The sequence below is a fragment of the Eleutherodactylus coqui genome, chromosome 1, assembly GCF_035609145.1.
Source record: "Eleutherodactylus coqui strain aEleCoq1 chromosome 1, aEleCoq1.hap1, whole genome shotgun sequence".
NCBI classification, from domain to species: Eukaryota; Metazoa; Chordata; class Amphibia; order Anura; family Eleutherodactylidae; genus Eleutherodactylus; species Eleutherodactylus coqui.
This window is the reverse complement of record NC_089837.1, coordinates 429869719-429888826: the sequence shown is the minus strand read 5'-3', so window position 1 is coordinate 429888826 and position 19108 is coordinate 429869719.

The following is a 19108-nucleotide window of genomic DNA, read 5'->3' as shown; positions in this document are numbered from 1 at the left end:
TTTTCCATTACTAATGCTTAGACACATTGTAATAATATGCTGTCAGAAATGTCCTATCTTTAATGGTTCCCTTGCTGCATCTGCTGCTTATTTTCCCAGATATAACTTGCTTAAGATTACAGCAGAGAATTAGAATAGAGAAAACACAATGTACATCGGTTAAGTGTCAGGAGAACAATCGTACTCTGAGAACACATGTCATAAAATTTCCTTGGATGCAAACTGTAAACCCAATCTCTTCTGAAACCTTCTAGAGGTTAGCTAAAGCTGACTGCAAGTAGCAATTACCATTAAGTCCTTCCAAGTTTTAACTTCTCCTATTTTCATCTTTTGCTTTCTGCAGGCTCATTTTTCTATATTTGAGCTATCTTTATTATTTATACTTCATAATTTGTAAGGATCATTCACAATCTGCTAATTTTGCAAGATAGAGTCAAGAATGAAATTATATCCATATAAGCCTATTGAAATACTTCGGGTGCATTCAACATTGTGGACTTGAGTAATGATGTTATCTGATATTATCTGCTTCGGATTGCTTTTATAGTTTAGAGCAAAGTTACACAACACTCTTAGCGCAAAGTTAAAAAGTAACTTCATCTACAAACTTAACTTTAGTCATAGAATATCCTGAAAATGTGATTTTTTTTTTCTCTTTGCTGCTGAAAAGCAGTGATAACAATAATCCTGGCAGAACTGGGTGATTGCTTGCCTTACAAAACACAATGACTACTTGTTCAGAAGACAATGGCTTATCTTCACCTAATCAAAAACCTGCTGGACAGAGTTTCCTCGCATAAACACCCACCACCACCACCACCACCTGAGCAAATAACATATACACTGTTTAATTTAGCTAATGGGGAAAATGGAGAGGATTTCAAACAACTATCTCTACATTTAAATGCTCTGTATTCCTATGCAAAAAAAGTCATTAATTCGTTCAGTCGTTAAAACGATAATCATTGTGTGTAAATGGGGCTTTAGTTACAACTCATCACTTCTGGCTTTCATTGTGTCTTTGTCTGATTATGTTATCTAAGGGTGGTGTTTTTCATGACCGCCAATCAAATATATAGCATGGTGATTGGTGAAATTACTACTGCTCGCATGTTTCGGACAATCAATATATTGTCAGCAGTACATTTCCTGTACCGTTACACGGAGAGATCTGCTGCCGATGAGCCACCATCATTTTGCCCACACAAACAATGTGATCAACTGACAAATGAAAGTTTGATCATGTGTTGTCCGACCAAGGACTTATTCGCAAAGGCCAATGACCGGGAATGAACATTCATATGGATGTCCGTTTGTCAGATAATTGATCTCCTTAGAAGGGTCTTTAAGTTTTATTTCAGATTCTGCTTAATCCAATTAAGCTTCAGCTTTTATTTAGGGATGGATGATTAGACATTCTCTTTAAGCTGCCAAATACTAGAGATTTTAGATGTCATCTTTCTGAACAACTTATTATTTAAAGTTATCTTTGAGGGTTGTCATTTTCAGCAACAATGTCATATATTCCACCTGAAAGAGAAAATCTTTCCCTTGCTCTGTGACCTAGGCTTCTTCTGCTGGGGTGCCGAAACTAAACAGCAGGTTAACTTCTCTATAGATATCTGTCTTCGGTTGGCATCTGTTTCATTCCCTTAATTATATAAAGGCGCTGACAGATGGCAGTCAATGCTTTATATCTGTCTTTTCAGACATCACTTGTGCATGACAGGCTTTAAAACATTTTTTAGTACATAGCAGAAATGCCAAAGCAAGGACTGTGCCCATGTAAAGGAGGCAGCAAAGGAGGACTGTAAGGGATATGCATTGTTGGGTCCCCAGTAGGGCACAAGTGCATGTTATGATATCACAGGGAGGATGAAGTCATAGGGGCGATGATGTCTTTTCTTTCCTCTGTAGAAGCACAAGAGGGAACATCGCTGAGATGGCTGTCGGGCATAGACGTCCCATGTAAAAGGGGCTTTAGGAAAAAATTCAGCTGTTAACAATTAAAATAATAGATAAGCATTATCTTTTGGAGTAATCCAGGTACTTAGGGAGATGAGTTTGAATCTGAAAGTACCATATAGTCACGTGCAAAATTACTATCTTAGAATAAAATTCTGATGCCTTGGGTCAGAGAATACAACTAGTTTCCTTGGTACCAGAGCTTAAATAGCTGAATGGAAGAAAGGAAAGGTGTAAAGGGGATTTGAGGAGGCGGGTAAATGGGTTGATGGATAGCATAGTATTACCAAATCATTCTTTGTAAAGATGTCCCATTGTGATGCCCATTTATATCACACTGGCAGAAGGATCTTGGGGCAGCACTCACAGATCAAATTAGCCCCATGAGGGCTGTTTTGTACCTTAAGGATGAAGCACTTTTTAGAGATATTACCCATGTGATGGTTTTACTGTCCTATTTTTTTCCCTTCTGCTACCAAAACTATTTTTGCTGCATTTATTCCATGACATATAGGGCTATTTTTAAAATATTTTTTCACATACTTCTTTTTTTTGTTTGTTTTATTGGGAGATAAAAGCTAAAAAAATGATTTTCTTAACATTTATAGATTTTTTTTAAAATTAGTATAGTTACACTAAAAAAAGTATGGGAATTCCTCATTTTGTTTTGGCCATTTTGATATATAATTTGTATGGTTTTGGATTACAGGGTGCATACGACAACGGCTTTGGGTAATTTTCTTTTTTAGGTATATTTTTTTATTTTATTCCGTAATTTTTTAAACTTATTTTTGTAACAATTTTTTTCATTTGACAATTTCCCACTGTAGCTGAGGCATTGATAGGAGCCCCAGTTATAGGGAAAAACATCCCCTTGTAGTGACAATAGTCACTGACAGAGCTAATCAGGGTCTACTAGGACCCAGCAACTCTGCTGTTCCAGGGAATTCCGGCAGTCACATGATCACTGGGTCGCACAGTGGAAGAAACATTTCCACTTTTACTTCTTAGCACATAGTGCTCATTGAGTGCTATGTACCCTGGAAAGGAGAAGGCAGAAGTGGTTAATAAATGCTTCTCCCTTCTCCTCCGGGTTCTCAGCTGGGACTAACAGCTCAGAACCTGACCTGCTCCTGCTTGATTGCATGGTCCATCAAAGTGCATTAGTGTCCAAAACAACTCATAGAAAATCATATCTAGATGGTATACAACCCCTAACCAAACACACCGCTATTACCATTCAACCCCAAATACTTGTTGGAGGTGCAACCAGGACTTTGACACATACATCCATATCATTGATGGTATGGGGGAGGGGTTGTATAGCATGATGAATCGGCCGCAAAAGGGGACTGTTAGTGAAATAAAGATGACTCCATGTTCTATCCTATGCATAGCCATTTTGTGAGCAAGTAGTCATCTTCTGTGTCAATTATTTTGTACTTTTCCTTTTGCCAGATTTGCTAAAATGTATTGAAGAATAAGAAGGGATCTCAATGATTAGAACATTCCAAGGCCTTAGATTGAATGTCTCAGGTTATTGCGCCCTGTTCTCCTGTCTTTCTTTAAACAATTATTGTATCTTTGTATTCTGAGAAGTTAATCATGTAGGATTCTACTGCATCTGCACTGCTTTCCCTTCAGCTATTTAGATGTTAAATTCCTTATCTTGTATGTTTATGTTTTTTGACCAATGGTAATAAATGAATAATAGATAAGTGCAATGCATTTGCGCCGTGAACGAAGTGAGAATGATGGTGTGATTGTAGGAAGGGGGCTTGCTAATCTTTTGCAAATATGAATGCATTTGTGTATAAGTAGATGCACATGCGGACAATTGCTTGCATGAGCGAAGGTTTTTAAGGCTAAAACAAGGTCCTGCCTTCCAGGGCTGGACGGGACTTCAGAATGTGGCCGATCCGCTCTCCTCATTATGGAATCTTCAACCCGAAACTGAAAAGTGGGCTGCTGTAGAGAAGTTAGTTTGTGTGTGCTGCTGCCCCTTGAGTGAAATGAGTGGAGCTCATGGGCTGTTTGGAGCGGTTTCTGCTGACATGCATTGCAGTTGGCATATGTGGCCGCCTTTGGAAAACCTGTCCTGTGAACAAGAGCTGGTCCGCGGCTTATACTAAAGCGGGAATTGAGAGACTGCCTCCTTTGACATTCTTAATTGTAAGTTGCGTGGCTGTGCTAAGGAACACTGCTGTTTATTGTCCTATGGATTCTGTAGACTGACTTTAATTCTTGGAGGACCCTAAGGTCAGATATGACCTTATTCCATTTATTATATCCAAGATAAGCGATTTGTTTTCTGTTACGTATTGTGGATGGATCGGCTTGAGGGCTTGTTTTTACGGGCATATGCATAAAACGCTGTGTGGATCAAGCAGCGTTTTACCGCCATGGTAGCTGGCGGTAAGCATGATGCATGTTGTCAGGCGTTGTGTGACTTGTTACTTTTTTCAAATTCCCCGCTCTGTCTTATACCGGCATTGCATGTTCAACGTCACCCATACCCAATGTATTGCTTATAAACAGTGTTGGTACGTTACCCATAGAGGACAACATGGCTGTTCGTGCATGATACGTGGTGAAATAGAGCAGTATTTTTCACGTGCGTATCTGCATGCAATGTATATATGCTTATGTGAATGGATCAATAAAAAACAATGACTTTCATTGACTCTATTCACTGCATACTACGTGGGCGTAAAACATAGTGAAATCACATTCGTGTGAATGAGCCTTAAGTTGAACTTTTTATTAGTAAAAGTTTCAAACATCGCACAATGTTTATCATTATGGACTGGATGCAATTATAAACAATGTTTTTCATGGGATACCCCCTTAAAATAAAGGAAGAAACAGAATCCCCCAAGCAATATTTAACATAAGCTTTCATAATATAAAAGAAATCTGTGAGGCACTTTGCTTGCTGAAATACTTTTGTGCTCGTGGAGTGCTGCCTGAGCAGCTTGAAAAGATGATCATTTTAATTTACCAAGTGAGTGAAGCCGTCACAAACTGTAGTTTTATTGTGTGCAAGGACGGAAAGGAACGTTCTGATAATGGTTAAATTACAGGAACACGTAGCGCAGGAAGTGGGGCATTCCATTCAACAAGACATGGTTCCTGATCAGGATGTCTTTAGATATGTTTACAATAAGATGTATTATGTAGTAACTTTGATTTTAATGCAGACTTTCTCATGTTGCCTGAAGTCGTAGCCATTGGCATCACTGGACAACAGGCATAAATTGTCATGAGCTACGACCCACATATAAACACATATGTAATCATATGTAATTGGTATGTGATGCAATTTGTTTCTACGGCTGTATAAAGCTCTGCTTACACCAGCATCAAGGCTTCTGCTCAGAGGTGTAACTTAAAGCTCCTGGGCCCCAATGCAAAACCTGTAACGGGGCCCCCAACTATAATGCTATATTCATAGTACTGGGCTCCCTATATGGAGAAGAGGGGCGTTATGGGCCCCCTAAGGCTCCTGGGCCCGGTTGCAACCGCATCCCCTGCTTCCTCTATAGTTACGCCCCTGCTTCTGCTACTAATTAAGTAATGATGGATATGATAGCTCTTTTGTGTAATGGATCGTGACAAATCCATAGGCTTGGCAGGTTTTAGTTCTTTTACAGTGATAGATGCCTAACACCATTGTAGACGGGTAAGATTATATCTGACTACTCTGTAGAACAATGGCTTCCTCATTTTGCCCTTAAGAGGCTTAAAGGGGTTGTCCCGCGCCGAAACGTTTTTTTTTTTTTTTTCAACCCCCCCCCCCCCCGTTCGGCGCGAGACAACCCCGATGCAGGGGTTAAAAAAGAACACCGGACAGCGCTTACCTGAATCCCCGCGCTCCGGTGACTTCTTACTTACCCGGTGAAGATGGCCGCCGGCATCTTCTCCCTCGGTGGACCGCAGGGCTTCTGTGCGGTCCATTGCCGATTCCAGCCTCCTGATTGGCTGGAATCGGCACGTGACGGGGCGGAGCTACACGGAGCCCCATTGAGAAAAGCAGAAGACCCGGACTGCGCAAGCGCGTCTAATTTGGCCATTAGACGGCAAAAATTAGACGGCAACCATGGAGACGAGGACGCCAGCAACGGAACAGGTAAGTGAATAACTTTTGATAACTTCTGTATGGCTCATAATTAATGCACAATGTACATTACAAAGTAATAATAATAATAATAATCTTTATTTGTATAGCGCCAACATATTCCGCAGCGCTTACATAGACAGGGGGGAATACAGAAAGACAAAATACAAACATTACAGAACCACGGTTACATATAGTAATCAGTTGATGGAAACAATAGGGGTGAGGGTCCTGCTCCAACGAGCTTACATACTACAAGTAATGGGGTGATACAGAGGGTAAAGGGGCTGGAGATGTGCACAGTATGGCGAGGTGGAGAGTGAGCGATGCTATACACATAGACAATGGTCAGACATTTAGCCGTGTGACGGCAGAAACGGTGTGACTGCAGGAGCGGTTTATGATGGCTAGCAGGGATTGCAGTCAGTAGGTCAGGGAGCATGTTATCAGGCGGAGTACAGAGAGGTTTGTTTAGGGAATGCGGTATGCCTCCCTGAAGAGGTGCGTTTTTAGAGCACGCCTGAAGTTCTGCGAGTCCTGGATTGCTCGGGTAGCCTTTGGTAGTGCGTTCCAGAGGACCGGTGCTGCTCTGGAGAAGTCTTGGAGGCGGGAATGAGAAGTTCGAATTAAAGGGGCGCTCAAAGTGCATTAATATGGCCATACAGAAGTGTATAGACCCACTTGCTGCCGCGGGACAACCCCTTTAACAAGCCTGAAATAGCAGCATGAAAGTTGAAATAAGCCTAGGCCTCCACATCAGCACTTGTCCCCCACGATTTCTGGTAAAGTTACTGCCATTTGTTCTATTTCAGTGGTCAGCTTTTTTCAGAAAAAGAAAACTACAGTAATTGTAAATGATGTCACTACAACAAAGTGAATGTCTATGGACACCTTTGGGGCATATATTTTCTTGGATGCATGTGTTTTTGTCTGCAAAGCAGTTTTGCTATGGGGTTCTATTAACCATTTTACACTGACTTTGTAGCTTATATGTACCACTGTATACAGCAAAGTGCAGTAAACTGCTTACTAGCAAATCGTTAAATGATCTCGCCTGACAGCTCAGTTTCTAGCTAGTCTCTTTATTCTTCTGAACAAACGTCTAAGCTGATTTACAACCAAACCAAAGTTTATCTTTGCTTTATTGTCATCAAACCGCTTGCATGCGTGAGTCATCAGAGGAGCTCACTAATAGGTCTGTAAGTAAACCCTTTTCTGCTTTTTGCTTTATACAGTGATCCACAGAAGTCGCAGAAGTCAAGTGGTGAAACATTTTTTATAAAACCCTATTGAAAAACTGCTTTCCAGACGTAAAAAAATGCCCCAACAGTGTCTATAACCTTTAAATGTAGCTGGCTTACTTAGAGAGGTTATTCAAGTCATTAAAGTTACAAGACAACATTCTCCCTATAGCGCTCTCTTTACTAAAATAACAAAAGAAGCTGTACTTACCTCTCCTCTGCCACTGTGACCCAGTGGGATAGAATACTGTGGTATGCAATACATTGGAAATATAATGGCATACAGAACAATAGTTGACAAGAAAGCAAAAACAAGAAACAAATAAAATGTCAACTCCTGTTCTGTAACTGTACAATAACTGTAAAACAATACGAGAATACTTCTGAGGTCCTTTAAACCTATTTTGTGATCAGATGGACCTTTGGCATGCTTATTTATTAAACGTGATACAATAAGGGCTCCTTCACACGAGCCTAAGCGTAAAAACGCAATGCGCAAATCTCGCCGTGATTCTTGGCCTTGTGAAACCGGCCTAAGGGTGCGAGATAGGTCAGTTAAAATCTGACGTACATCACACTCGTTTACAAGCAATTTTCAATGCATTTTGCATGGATGTACATGAGTTTTTAATGCATGTGAAAAATATTGCAAGTGGTTCCAACACTTAAAATGATAAAAACATATCACACTTGCACGCAAATTGCATGACATGCGAGTGTGATGTTTTAATTTTTCGCTGCCATAGCACATAATGGGTGATTACTGAACAATCGACCAAAAATAGTTAATGCTGTGACTTTTCAAACTTGGACCATTGGTGCAAGAGAAAAATTGCTCGTGTGTATCAATCCATTGAAATTCGGTAATTTTTTTGTCAGTTTATTTACTCTATCTGTGATTTTGATTGATGTTAGTATAGGTTGACCATGAGTTCCAGTGCAGCCCGCTGGATTAAAATATGTCATCATTAATAGGTTGTAAGCCTGTGTGATGCACTACATGTACAATCTGGCCTTACATCCTTTATATGCCTTTTTGTGCAAGTATAGTACTATGTAGCCACCCCCCTCAGTATAAGGAAGGTGTGGGAGTAGCTGTTGATCAGTACTTTGCACCTGTGAATTTGCTTCTCCATTTAGCAATTTTGCTGTCTGCATGTTGAGGAATGTGGCATGCGACAAGTGGGTAGAGGCCTGCACTCTCTGAGCGGTTTTTAAGAGGTGGCTGAGGAGCTGTGTCACGGTGGCAATGAGTGCAGCGCGATCTGTGTAATCTTGCACACAGATAAGGGTGAACAACAGGCTATGAACAACTAATGGAGTTAGGTGAACGTGACGCAAGTGCATTTTTTAAAAAAACCTCTTGATAGCTAAATAAGATTAACACATGTATGTAAGTAAACTGCAGGCACACCATTTACTTTTGCACGTGGCAGTCTGCAAACATCTTGGATAGTAAAACTTGCATAAACACAGTTTAAACCTTGATACACGGACAAATAAGCCCTGGGGGAGGCAGCACCTGAGATATGGGGAGCTATAGAGAGAGAACTGACTATAACTGAAAACAACAACCCCTATAATCCCACTAAAAGTAATTTGCCAACCTAACACATGTACTAACAATCTCCAGTACTCACTCTTTTTTGAAATTCTCTGCTGTCTGCAGTATGTGGGTCAGTGGCTTTTCTGGCTGTTCGTTGCAAGAATGGAGAAAAGGCATGGCTTGCAAGAGTTTAGGTCTTTTCTCTCAGCATCCTTGATGATTGATTAGCAGCTGTGCACAGGGTTGCTTGACAGTTGCAAGTAAAATTCTCCAGTTACAGTGCAGGGTGGGGGAAGACTGGCTGCGGCCATTATCTCCCCCTTGAATCTCCGTCTCTCTTCACTATGACTGAACTGCTCTGACTCAACAATTTTCTAATTTTCTCCTATGTCACAGATCATAGGAAACAGGAAACCTCCTCAACCCCCCTCCTTTTCAGGGACTCATGTCAGCTCAGCTGCGATTAGCTCTGTCCCTTAACCAATCATGTGACTTGGGTCTCATGATTTGTGACATCATCCCAGGTCTTTCAGCAACTGCATTACAGTGAAAGTTACATTAAGTATTTAGTTCCCTATCCTGACTTTATCTTCTTATTAAGCAAAATCCAGCATAACTACCCTTTGGTAAATGAGCTGGTAGTGAGAACAGTTGCTCTTGACTTGCAGTTAAAGTTCTTTTATATTGTAGTGCCACACTTTCAGGTCACTTTAGATTCCAGCTTACTAAAATAACAGTCGTCCTTGGCATTCCTCTACGAGTCCAAAGGTCAGCTAGATCTGACAACTTGATATTAAAAAATCAATTTGTTTGTTTTTCCTGGGACATTAGATTGAGCAAAGGCAGAATCTTAGGCCTCAAATTGCTATGGGGTCTACACATTCTTTTTCTCCCAAAAGGCTACATTATCCAATTACATCTTCAGCATAAAATATAATACACATATTAAACAAACTGTCCACTGTACAACCTGGAAAGGAGAGAAAATTAATCATGAATCACAACTGAAATTACTGAATGTCCATTAATTCTAGTGATGAAGTAGCCTGAAAGAGATAATTAGTTAAGGCAACGAGCAAGCAAAAAGAATAATCAAGATTTAGCTGAAAAACTTCTACAAGCAGTCTCTTGGGGTGAAAATTTTAGAAATTTTATTGCCAAGTAGTCTCTTGGGATGCAAACCTTAGGAATGTTAATCAAACTGGAATCGGTATTCACAATAATTTAAACATAATAGTCTGATCTTTAGTCTCTGTAGCAGGCAGGTATTTGTTCCTGAGTAGATCTTTGTGAACGTTGGAGGCGGAATTCTTCTTCCTTAGAATTGCTGAAACTTGGATGATTTTCCGGAACTCTGTGGACAGGCTGTGGCGTGCTTGAAGCAAATGGGACAGGTTGGTGAAGTGGTACCATAAAGCCGGGCATCAGATACCAGGTCCTCAGATCATCAGAGTCAAAGACTGAAGGGACTGAATTGTCTGTATCCAAAGTAAGGTCAAGTTCTGTATCGGCAACATCAAGTTCACTGTCTTGTAAAGGTGGGGGTTGCAAAGAACAAAGTTTAAGTCTGTCCTGATTGACGAATTTCGGCTGCTGATTCTTCTGTCCAATATAATATACTTATTTATCAGCATAGGGTTTGGACAACATGGTTTAAGGCTGTAACTCCAACTTAGAGTCCAATGGTCTATAGAAGTTTCTAGTCTATAGAAGTTTCTTTAGCCAGACTTGATCATGAATGTTTAATGGGGTAGCTTTAGCATTTTTTAAAATTAACTTCTGATGAACTTCCTTCATGCGGGAATTAGCAATTTCCTAGGATTCTTGAAGTCTTCAGTGATGATCTTGTACTCAATCAGTGGTTGGCACAGGGTTAACTTCATGTCTAGTTTATATTCCAAGGGTTAGCTCTGTGGGTAACTTGCCTGGTCGGCCAAACATTAGATAGAACGGAGTGTACCCAGTGGAACAGTGGGGTGTATTGTTGTGAGCAAATATCAGTTCTAGTAGGAGTATTGGCCAGTCGGCTCTTTTGTCGTCATGAATTGTTCTCAGCAATCCAAGAATAGTTTGATTGGCTTTCTCACAAAGTCCATTTCCTTGAGGAGGGTAGGTGGTGGTTCTTAATTTCTTACAATGATACAGTTAGCCTAACTCTTGGAACAGTTGTGATTCAAAAGCGGAACCTCTGTCAGACAAAATCTTTTCAGGACAGCTGTAAGGAATCAAGAAATTCTTCCAAACTAGGTGGGCAGTGGTTTGCGCAGCCGAGTCTTTCATGGCAACAGTGTATTTTGTGTAGTAATTGATCATGGTGAGAACATAGCTGTAGCCGGTTCTGCTGGGCTGAATCTTTAGATGATCGCTGGCAAGATTCTCAAGGGATCGTGAGGGTTCGATAGTATGTAGAGGAGCTCTTTGGTTTGCTTTGACTCGTCCTCTGGTTTTGCACACTCTACAATCTTGGCACCATTTCTTGACGTCAGCTCTCATGCCAATCCAATAGAAATATCTACGAATATTTGTCTTTTGTACACCAAAGTGTTCTGATTGGTCATAGTAAGCGGTCAGAATGATACTTGCATTTCGCCGGGGAATCATTATTTGTTGCACTCTGACCGATAACAGGATCGATAGAATTTCTACATAACAGATTTCTTCTAAGGAACAGTCTCTTTTTTGTCACCATAGTTGCTGTTATTCTGAATCTGGATGGCCTTGTCTAATCCTTCTGGGTGTGGTACCTGTAGAAAGGTAGTCTAGAAGTTCCCTGAAGATTCGACTTTCTGTTTGCAGATTGAACCCTTGTTGATTTTCTTTCTGTGCTGTTGATACGTTGTTATGTCAAACTGGAATGTGTGCGTTCTCTGGCAGAACTCAGAAACAGTGGACATAACTCACGGACAGACACAACACACTGACTGACAAAAACCCAAAACAGAACCAAGCATACCTACTCACATAAACAGATGTTAATAGATATGATGCGAGTCATTGGTTCACACTTTGGCCAAGACACTCAAGCCTGGGAGCCCACTGCTAAGGGTCCTTGCCATCTCGCTGGTCCCCACTCCGAGACAACCTCCACATGAAACCTGCTTGTATGTGGGACAATGTCCAACAAAGACAGCTCCACGCTGGACCACAGGGACCCACCTAGACAACAAACGAAACACAGCAAGACTGAACACAGCTCACACCAACATGCCAGGGATTTGCATACAACACAGAACACCATGCACCCTGAACACCGTGCACCACCAACATGTAGGTACACGACACCGCTCACAATGAACACACTGAACAAACAGGGGAAAGCCGAACAGAGAAGCTGGCACACACGAGCAGCAGACCTGGGGGACTGGCTACCTGGAGAAATCCACACCTAGCCAGCTCAATCAACCCCTATCTGTGGGGGCTGCACTGCGCTGGAACCTGACAGTACCCCCCCCCTCGAAGAGGGGCCCCGAAGACACAGACCCCAAACACAAGGGGGTCCAGTGCAAAGACAAGACGGATCATAGTGACATATCTAAATTGGACGAGCTAGTTCCAAACCAGAAACACTGCCCCAATGCACACATGAAACACCAAGCGAAAGAGGACATCCCTCCCGACACAGAATGAAAAACAGACAAAAGCTAGACTGACAAAATGATGCATAGGACCCATCCACACGGGCCCAATACAGATATACACAAATGAGAGACAGGGAGAGGGAACAGAACAAAAACACACACAGATCTGTTGCCAAACTATTTCCTTTACTTTCTTTTCTTTGTATAACAGTTCATTCTTCTCTATCCTTCTTCCTGTAACTGTCATTCTCTAACCTTCAGTATATATAATCTTTGCCTTTATAGCTTTTATTTCTTAATACATTCCTTCGTTCTTTATCCTTCTTTATCTTAATATAATTCTTCTTTCTATATACTTCTTGAGTTACTGTTATGTAAACTGAAGCCATTCTTCTCTGCTTTGTCTAGCTTTGTTTTAATAATTTTCTTGGGTACCATTCTGATAAGTCTAGTCACTTCTACCTGAGTACGTGTACACTCTGTTAAGTCCAGTTCACACAAGAACTCAGGAACCCAGGCGGAACATGGGAAAACTGCAAACTGAACTCAAGGACAGACACACAACAAACACAGAGGAGGGGCCGAAACGCACAACCCCCACCTGAAATGTGTACATTCTGTTATGTCATTCACACTCACGAACTGCCAAAACTCTGTCAGAACTTGGAAACAGCAGACATAACCAAGCATACCCACACACATAAACAGATGTAAATAGATACGATGCGAGGTATTGGTTCACAAGATACTTAAGCCCGCAAGCCCACTTCAAGGGTCCTCACTATCTCGCGGGTCCCTACTCTAATGAGACAACTTCCACATGAAACCTACTGCATGTGGGGCGATCGCCCTGCATGGACAGCCCCATGCTGGAACTCAGGAATTCACCTAGATGACAATCGAAAGACAGCAGGACTGAACACCGCTCACACCAACACGCCAGGGATTTGCATACAACACAGCACACTACATGTCCAGCAAATGCAGTGCCACACAGGAACATGACACCACCCACACCGAAACAAACACACCAGCAGCAGACAGGTGGTGATTGGCTGGCTGGAGAAATCCACACCCAGCCACCCCAATCAACCCCCACCCATGGAGCTGTGCTGCTGGAAACCCATTCAGAAAAACAGAGCACACCCCACCCACCAGCACACCCCAACAGACAGTATCTTTGGCTTAAAGAGCATTTAAACAAGCAGTTTTGGCACTGAAATCTGGTAGTTCTGTTTCTTCTCATTGATCGTTGTTAACATTTGCACAGTTTCTAGCATAAGGCAAATGGGATAATGCATCAGCATTGGTGTTGCTGTTTCCATCTTGGAACTTGATAGTGAAATTGAAGTTTGCAAGACGGAGACCCACCGTCGCATGCTGCGATTTGCCGGCCGCGAGCGGAAAATCACTATAATTCTCGGCTTGTGGACAGGGGGGCTGCGCTTTCCATAGCGTTCACTGCGTTCCCCGCGGCTGGATTATCTCTGCGGGGAACGCAGTGAAAATTCGCCAGAGGACAGGGGCCCTTAAAGGGATATTCTTATTTTAGATATTTCTGAAATTTGCACAGCATATGCCATAAATGTCTGATGAAATGTCAGAAATCCCACCTCTGGGACCTGACCTATTTCTAGAACAGGGTTCCCTTAACTATGTCTTGCATCTCACAAGTTACGGAAACAGCATAGCACACTGACCTCAGCTGTTTCTATAAACCCTGCCACCTCTTGCAACCTAGATGTGGAGGCCAGCGGCTGCCTCACCACATGGCACAGGGTTGGGGACCTCCTTCTAGAGATAATTGCAGGTCCCAGAAGTTGGACAAACATTTGTCAGACATTTATGCCATAACCTGTGGGTATGTCATAAATGTCTGAGACAAGAATACCCCTTTCCCTTTAAGTCAGAGGTATACGATGAAAATACTCCTGGCGTATACTTCTGATGTGCCTAAAATAAGAAGTGTCAGCAGAGCCTAACCTTGTCATGTGTTAAAAAAATTGGCATAGATTTCTTTTTAAGACAATAATACTGGGGCATAAATCTGCCAGGGAAAGACATGCTTGTTATTTTCCCTTTTTTTTTAAAATTCTTATTTTACTTAAGATTTTCAAAAACGTTTAGGATCAATTCCACGGCTCGCAGGCCATAGGGTCATAGAAAATATAATATTTCAAACTATCATATATAAAGGCAAATCCAGGCTTTCCATCACCAAAGAATCAGTTTGGAGTCCTCCCCCGGAAACTTCAGTCTTCAGATTAGTAGTGATCCAGAATGGTCTCTACTAAATGTTAATCCAGTTCTGGAGAAAATACGTATGTTCTGAAAAGTGTGTCATGAAACTGTTTCAGAAATGCTATCTTTTCTCCTTAGGGAGAGCAGTGAGTGAGAAGACTTAAAAAGCCATTCATGTTCCTCTGGGTAATATGCAAATAAGGTAGATGGAACAATACATCTACAGTGCTACGTATTGGAAGGCAGCATTCCTTCAAATCAATGTTAGACTCTTTATACAAGCCTTGTAACAATGACTAGGAATTGAAAGCCAAGCCAGATTCCACGCCCAGACAGCTGTTTCGGGGTGTTTGCCCCTCATGAGTGTACAGTAGGTTTGTGGTGTTTCTGTTCTGTTTTCTCTGTTATGTAGGCTGAACTAATGTATACGCTGGACTTGGTGGCTGGAGTATCATAGAGCCTAGCTCAGAGGAAGAGAGTAGCCCCTCTGACTCAGCATTACTCAGAATCTGTTCAGTGTATTTGTCTAGTCCCTCAGCTAAACAGCTCTATGCTGCTGGGAGGACCCAAAAGTTTAATAAAGTCACTATTCAGTTCCAGAAGCTTCAGAAGAGAGCACACTATGTGTAGCCACTAGCGTGCAGCTAGTTGGTAAGGGAACAACAGCATCAACCATTTTCTTGATTCATGGGATCTGAGGAGAAGAGTAAGCATGAGTAGAGTTCATAAGTGCAGACACCTGGTTCGCCTCATTCATCTACATCCTTATTCTTGGGTCTGAGGAAGGTGCCGAGTACGCCATTGCAGGCTTCATCCCAGGGCCTCAGTGGATAAGCAGTATGGGATTTGTAGCAATGGTACTTTCAGCTGCCATTTCTGGAATCTGAACATTAGTAAAGTAGGCTCTATTGAAGGTCACTCTGTACTCAACTGGATGTGCAATAAAAGTGAGTTGTTTTGCTATTAACCCCTTCCTGACTCCTGGAGCTCTTTTCCACTGGGGAACTTGCATCACGCTATGCCACAACATCATCCCCGGAAGCAGAGAGCAGCCTGTAACATCTAGTCCCCCACTATTTCACCTCGGTGTAGCCCAGTGGAAGAAGCACATTTGTCACCATGACACTAACCTCCCTCTATGCAAAATAACAAAGTGTGTCACTAGCACCAGAAAAACCCAATCTGGGTAGGGCCACCAAATGCAACAGCCAGATAAGAGTCCAAACCACACTCCCATAGAAGTCCACGTAATGTAGGGCCATGTGACCCACTGCAGTCAATCACCGACTCGTTTCACTCGATAATTACCTGCAGTGGTCACTTCAGTTGGTGTCAGTGATGTCAGCATTCTGCACCCAGAAGTGAAGGTCCAAAGGACATCAGGTGCTAGCGAAATAGCAGCCAAGGAAGAGCATTAAGCCTGGTTTCCCACACAGCGGAATCCTGGCGGAAATCTCGCAGTTTGGCCGCAGCGGAAAACCGCGAGATTTCCGCCGGGAAAAGCACGGCACCACATTGAGCACATCATTAGAGGGAGTTTGAGCTGCACAGTCCAGGAATACTGTGTGCTCGATCCTGCTTTCACATGAGGATGCCTTCCTCTGGATCAACAAAAAAGGAGGCTAAACAGGCTGGACTAGATGGACATTGTCTTCATTCAGCCTTACGAACTATGGTACTATGTTACTGGATTCTCTCTGGGAGACAGAGAGTTGTTCTTTTGGCGCTCCAGAAGAGAATCGTACGTTGGTGGGGTCTACAGGTCACCAGCTGCCCTTATATTGGAAAAGCAGCCACTAACTGCACTGTAAGAAGTCAGTGTTTGAAATTGGCGCTGGAGAGCAGGATTTGTGACAGCAAGTACACACACTAACGCACCACTCAGAGCTGTGTTGGGCAGCAGTGCATGTGTTCATATTAAAGAAATAAAGTTGTTTCATGACATTTAAAAAAAAATCTCTGACCAAAATTTTGGGTCTTTACACTCATGATCTGGGACCAAGGCCCTGGAACTAAGTGCCTCATAACACCCCGGATAATTACAGACCTTGTAAACAAATGTGAAGTACAGACCGGAAGCCCCTAAATTAATACAGATCACACATCAGACTCACTAAATAAATATAAAATCCAGATCCATTAAGTAAATGCAGGTACCCAGAATTCCTCAATAAATAAAGACCCCCACACCAGACCTCCTTAATATAAACCTCAGACCAGATCCCTCTTAATACAGACCACCAATGTACTTAAGTAACACCTCAGACTTGACTGCTCTTTATACAGATCCCAAACTAAGGTGACTAGATTTTCTCAGGGTCAAAGCAGGACAGAGGGGTGTGGTCAGGGGTCCTTGCTTATGACAACCTATGATTTTACCTTTGTTGTTCTAAAAAAGTACGGGGCTGGTTCAAAAAAGGCAGGGAGCAATTTCCACAGCATTTCCACATCCAAAAAACAGTCAAAAACCGTACCATTGGTGCAGAGTTTAACTGGAAATTTTATACTATCTGGCACTCTCCTTCACCTCTTCTGAAGGCTTCCCGCTGTAAGGGCTCCTCGGCTTCTGGTTCCCAGCAGCCTGTAGTGGCCTCATCTGACAAGCGGCATCGCACTTGACCAGGCTGCTGGCAATTTGAAGACAAGAAACGCTGACTGTGGGAAGACTTCAGAGGAGGGGAGGGGGAACACCGCATAATATGAAATCAGTTGCCAATACGCAGCTGATTGTCAGTCAACATCCACACCAATGGTATGGATTTTGACTGTTTTTTGAATGCAGAAATGCTGTGGAATTTGCCACTGCGGAAATTCTGCCACATGTAAAATTACCTATTAGGTCTGCAACTCAGGTTTGTCTGTCTCCTGCCGTTCCTGGCAGACGTGGGTGTCCTGCTTTCCTTGTAATTTGAACTGCTGCACTTCAAGGGTTACCTGCTCCAACGCTCCTAGCTCAGCTGTAGGGCTTTTGTAATTATCTCTCTATTTAACTGAGCTGGGTATCTATGTCCTGTCAGGGTTAGTCAGGACTGAGAGGAAGATCACAGGGTCATTCTTATCAGGGCACCTACTCAACTTCTAGGCAGAGTTGTCCTCATCTCCCTTACTAGCGAAGGGCATAGTTTCCCATCTATATTGCTCCTCTGTTTCTCATCACCTGGTACCAAAGCCTCTGATCGCCATGGATCAGCTGTTAACCTCACTTGGATTGGTTCTATGCCAAAACTGGTAGGTTGACTCAGTGGGTATACACTAGCAGTCCCTAACAATACCCTATGTAAGCTTGAGATATGCTGCCACATGCAGAGTGGTCTCAGTAATAATACTGTCCCTTATATAATACCCAGTAGTAATAGAGATCCCCACAGTGGCCTCAGTAGTAATAGTGACCCCCAAAGTGGCCTCAATAGTAACAGTGACCGCCACAGTGGCTTCAGTAGTATTAGTGACCCCACAGTGGCCTCAATAGTAATAGTGTCTGCTATACCGGTCCCACTAGTAATAATGACCCTCACAGTATCCTCAGTAGTAATACTATTACTACTGGTGCTCATATAGGGGACACTATTACTAATAATGTCCACTACATCGGTCCCGAATAGTAAGAATTACCCCCTACATTGGCGTCAGTAGTACTACTATTGCTACTGGCACTGATATAGGGGGCACTATTACTAATAGTGCCCCCTATATTGGACCCAGTAGTAACAGTGACTCCCACAGTAGCCCCAGTAATAATAGAGCCCCCTCCGAAACCAATACAATTACCTTGTCTTGGTCTTCAGAGCACTACTGCTTCTCTGCTTGGCGCTCCTGGAAGTGTGTGTGTCTGGACTCCTCCTCCCTTCTCCTCCCCTCCTGTGGAACCAAGGAGGAGAGGTCAGGGAAGGAGGATGCTGGGTGCACACACTGACGTCATTGTGTGCATCGCACAGCAGCGTCATTGAGTCAATACTAGCCGGGGAGCCGCAGCACCCCGGCTGGTAATCACCTTCATTGTGACCTGGCGTTCTGACAGCAGGACAAAAGGCTGTCTCGCTTAGGGACCCTGGGGAAAGGGGGACAAAGTGTTCCAAAGTGGGACTGACCCACCTAAATTGGGACATCTGATTGTTGCCAGCTGCACCAGGTTTGGTCCATAAGCCAGGCTGGTTGGTTAGCACAGTGGGTCCACTTTTGCTATCCATAACACTGGTCACCTTACCCCAAACCAGATGCCTCTTTTGTACAGACTCCAGACTAGACTCCCCATTTGTACAGACCCCAAGACAGACATACAGATACTCACCTCTTCATGCTCCTGCCCCCTTTTTGCTCACTGCACCAATGCTTTGATCAGTTCCAGAACATTGTCTGTGGGGGCATAGAGAGTGAAGAGGGGTGCAGGAATGAGGAGAGGTGAGAAAATTTTAGAAAATTA